General features: G+C 36.5%; 1 pseudogene; it reads left to right on the top strand.

The window, feature by feature from the left end:
- Positions 1-230: 230 nt before the first annotated feature.
- On the top strand, positions 231-330 carry LOC138812956 (U6 spliceosomal RNA; annotated as a pseudogene).
- Positions 331-5,101: the final 4,771 nt, after the last annotated feature.

Below are 5,101 nucleotides of genomic sequence, written 5' to 3' on the forward strand. Positions count from 1 at the left end.
TGATCAAATCTAAAATGAAAAAAGACTTAAAATTGTCATTGGCAAAAAATGCAAATGTGAGCAATCGACCAAACAATATAATTTTTTTCCCACTATACACATTATTTTAGGGAAATAAGATCAATAGTATTGTTAGGAACAATAAGGTTTCCTTGCTACAAATAGGCACCCAAGGATATAAGCCTATATAAAGATTGCATCATTAACTACTTAAATTTAGAGGATACTACATGCTTCAGCAGCACGTATACCCAAATTACAACAATACAGAGATTAACATGACACTTGCACAAGGATAATATGAAAATTTGTGAAGTATTCCATATTTTTCATTCTTCAGTTGCAGAAATGAAAAACAGTTATTAAAAAGTTGATTACAAAATTACAAGTGTAACAATATTTGCAAGTGTTAGAATTAAACATTAGTTTGACATCAGTGTATTAAATCTTCACCTTAGAAAGGCCTCTACATAGAATAACCTTTACAAAACTTTTGAAATTAGTTAACATTGTCATTTTATCCAAAAAAATATACTACTATAAGAACCTAGAAAAATGGGCTGGGGAGGTGGCTCAGTGGTAGAGCGCTTGCCTTGCATGCTTGAGGCCCTGGGTTCGATTCCTCAGCACCACATAAGCAAAAAGAAAAAAGTCGGAAGTGGTGCTATGGCTCAAGTGGTAGAGCGCTAGCCTTGAGCTGAAGAGCTGAGTGACAGCGTCCAGGCCCAGAGTTCAGGCCCACGACTGGACCAAAAAAAAAAAAAAAAAAAAAAAGAACCTAAAAAAAAATAATCTTAAATTTTCTATATGGAATACAATCTGAAAGGACACATTTATTAATGAATATATATATATTATAAAACAATGTTGAATGCAAAGTATATCTAGGAAACAATGAAATAGATTATGGATATTATGCAAACACAGAATATAGAATATTTTAAAATATACTTTTTTCAGACAAGAAGCAGAAATATCTTTAGTTTCTGTACTACTCATTTCAACAGATAAGATAAAATTATTTCTGATTAAAAAATCACAAACTCTGCAGAAATCATTGTAGATGTACACAAACAACTCAAATACATTTGACATCAAAGTCAGGCAATTCACTTGGAAAAATTCCACGGAATTTTTACAGTAAGATATTGCTGTTATTTGAATTCTGAAAATATTTTATATGGACACAAAGAGTGGACTGGCATTTTGATGTTTAAGAAACGTAACTGATATCTTAGCTATGCTAAATAATGCTGCAATAAACATAGTTGTTTTGGTAGCTTTTGTATGGTCTTGTTTGATGCCCTTAAGTAGATGAATGGATTAAGAAAATAGAATTCTATGGAATGGAATTTTATTCCTCCCTCAGAAAGAATGTCATTGCCCCACTTGTTACAAAATGGAAAGACTTGGAAAAAATTATATTGAAGTAAGCCAGGCCCAAAGAAACATACATCCCATGGTTTCCCTTATTTGTAACTAGTATATGTCTCAGACAAGCAGAAATGGTCAGATAAGTTGATGTTAGGTGAAATGAACACCAAGATAAGGATTCAAATGTTTTTTTCTTTCTTGTGATTGTTTCTAACATATTTATAAGATGATTTCTTTGTTGCTTTGTATGTCCCTCCCCCACCGTATAACCCCTGCTTTCATTGTATTTGATGTTGGTATGATTTGTGGAGGGGAAGGGAAAAAACAAATTGTTTAAATAGGGACACAGGTTGACCCATTGCAACAATGAGATGTACAAGACGTCATGTAGAAAAACAAACTTTTCGACTTTGGCCGGGAAGGAGGAGTAATGAGGGGGGAGGGGAGTGGGGGGAGATGAGAAGGTATGGGAAGGGGAAATAAAGGAGGAGGCAACAATGCTTGATAAGAAATGTATTCATTACCTTGCCCATGTAATTTTAACCCCTCTGTATGGTGTTTTCACAATAAAATAATAAAACTCAAAAAAAAAAAAGAAAAGAAAAAGAAAACAAAGAGAAAAGAAAAGAAACTTAACCAAACCATTACAACTAAATAGAACAATTTGTACAGCCTTCCACAACTTCAAAGAGGTAGTGATACATACTTATCCTTTTGGTAATATCAAAGGCAGTTTCTTCCAAGTTGTTCTTCAGACCTGGTTTGATATAATGGTTCAACAGAAGGAGATCCAGTGTATCTTTGCTATCTATATTCCCAGCAGCAAGATGCAAGGGAGTCAAGAGGCATTTAGTTTGGGCATTGGTAACTGCATCATGATGAAGTAAGAAAGACGCCACACTGGTATTATTTCACGAGTAAGCACTGTGCAGGGGTGTCCAGCCATTAACAATTTTTGCATGAATATCTGCTGCTTGAGCCACCAACTCATGGACAATATCTAAGTGTCCACTGTATGCTTCCCAATGAAGAGGGGTATATTCATTGTCATCCCTAGTATTCACATGAGTGGCCTTTATGGAAAGTAGTCACCACACTCTAGTAAGCCGATTATTTTCAGCAGCCCAAAGAAGAAATTTGCTTGGATCCTACTCCATTTTTTTTCTTGCAATTGATACGATTCCTCACTTTTTCATTTTGTTCCTCATCTTCATCAGAATTGCCTAACTAGAGACTTTCAGTGCCAGTGAGAATATTTCCCCAATAGTTTATAATGGTTGAACTTGTGAGAAAAATACAGTGAATTTTCTGCATCTGTTTATTTTCATGATGATTTATTTTCTCTTTTTCCATTTTTATTATTCCAAGTCATTCTAACTGGAAAGTAGGTAATTGATGGAGAGCAGAGGAAAGATGTTCGTCTGTATTCAAAGGTACAGACTGAAAATGAAGATCAGTGTTGTTTTTATGTGCAGCTTCTTCTAGGAATGAAAAAATAGAAAGTGGCTCAGTGGTGGAGTGCTTGCCTTACATGTATGAGTAACGGCAGGTCATGTCCACTTTGCAGCCTTGTCATTCAGACCCACTGTGCAAAGAAAAAGACATAATACCCCAGCCCTCTGAAGCTCACCACTTTTTGTGGTATCCTACTTTTTTTTCCTCCTGCAAACCCTCAGGGCCTAGGATCCCAGGATCGGCTATGGGTCCAGAGACTGCACCACAGCCTAGGGTGATGAAAGCTGAGTCAGAGTTGCCACAACCTGAGTTCAAGACGTGTGGTTGGCAAAAGAAAGAATAAATAAAAAATTCATTAATTATTTAACTAAATTAAAAAGAAATAAAGCTCTCTGGTTTGGAATTTCTGCCAGTTTCCTTCCTTAGCCTGGGATTTGATCTCAGGGTCTTGGTAAATCTGTAGCAATGTGAGGGAAGGTGCAGAGTTGCCACTATTTGAGTTCAAACCCTTTGCCAAGCCAAAAATAAAAAAAAAGTCACTGAGCTCGGCAGGGGGACTAGTTGTGGAGATGGGAGGGAAGGGATGGTAGGGAAAAAACAAAAGAGGAGGCAACAATGCTAAATAGGAAATGAACTCATTACCTTGCTCATGTAACTGTGATCCCTCTGTACAACATTTTTGCAATAAAAATGTACAAAAATGAAACAATGTAGTGCTCAGAGAAGCACTTTGGGGATAAGGTAAGGATGTCAAAAGCTGTACAAAATTCTACACTGCTTTTTTAAAATGTTCTGTATAGAACTGAATGAACATAACTGCTTTCATTTAAAAAATTAAGCCACTGTCTTGGAACTGGGGCCAGTATTTCTGTAATTGCTTTGATTTGATCTCACCTTCCAGGTAACTCTTTTGCACCATGGGTGAAGGTGAATCTTACTGTCTTTGAGGAAAACAAATTCAGGCTAGAGTTCTGAGGGCCCAAATGAACACCCTGCAATGGAAAAAATATTTCTATACATGTGTAATATATGATATATACTTACATATGTATGTTTATTACATATTATTATTTTTATTATTGATTTTGTATTTTATTTTTTATTTTATTCCTTTATTTATTGTTTATTGTATTTAGTATTATTATACACATAATATGTAGTACATGTTTTACATCTATTATAAAATGATTCACAATAATTTAGGACATTGACTCATTTTCATTTATACTTTATTAAGTGTTGAAACATGATACATAATTAAATGGAAGCATTTGTCACAGTCTTCACATGTTTAGAGTCTCTCCCACAGATGAGCTTTGTCTTCTTTATTTTTGGACACCTTCCTATAGGGATTTCTTTAGATGATTTATGATCAGAGGCCTTTTCTTGAGGATAGGCAAGTTGAGGGATAAAATTGTAAGGGTGGGGCAAGAAATGTGACTTAGTGGTAAGGAGCTCGCTCAGCATGCATGAATGCCATGGTTTGAATCCTCGGTGCCACATACACAGAAAAACTCAGAAGCTGTGGAGTGGTTCAAGTGGTAGAGCTCTATTCTTGAGAAAAAGAAGCTCAGAGAGAGTGCCCAGGCCCTAAGATCAAGCCCCAGGACTTTCAAAAATAATAGGTTAGATGCTAGTGGCTCACACCTGGAAAACTAGCTTCTCAGGAGACTGAGCACTGAAGACCACAATTCAAAGAAAGGCTAAGCAAGGAAAGCTTGTTAGACTCATCTTCAATGAATCACCAAAAGACACTGTGGCTCAAGTGGTACTGTTTGCTTTGAACTGAAGGGCTCAGGGACAGTGCCCAGGCTTGAGTTCAAGACACACAACTGGAAAAAAGTGAGGGTTAATTAAAGTACTTTTCCTATTTGCTAATTAAGAGAACATTCTCTGGAAAATGAACGCTGATGTATACCAGAATTGGAGTCAGAGCTCAAGGTTTAAGTTTAGTAGATCCATATGCCCAGTCTCTGAGACTCTAGCATTATAACCTTGTGTCCTACAGGGTTCTAAAAGGTCCAATGTTGAAAGGGTTAATATGCTTCCCAAGCCCTTTGTGACTTGTACTTACAATGTCATTACAGTTCTGAACCTAGCAGAGAATTAGTAGCTAACGCCCGTCACCCTAGCTTAGGTCTCAAGATCACGGTGAAGCCAGCCAGAGTAGGAAAGTATATGACACTCTGACTTCCACTTCTGAAAGGTCAGATATTCAAGAGCTTCCTGGGTTTCCCTTGGTGATGAGAGGTTACTTGCACTCTAATTGTTC

The sequence above is a fragment of the Dipodomys merriami genome, unplaced genomic scaffold (assembly GCF_024711535.1).
Source record: "Dipodomys merriami isolate MVZ:Mamm:240054 unplaced genomic scaffold, mDipMer1.0.p SCAF_570, whole genome shotgun sequence".
NCBI lineage: Eukaryota > Metazoa > Chordata > Mammalia > Rodentia > Heteromyidae > Dipodomys > Dipodomys merriami.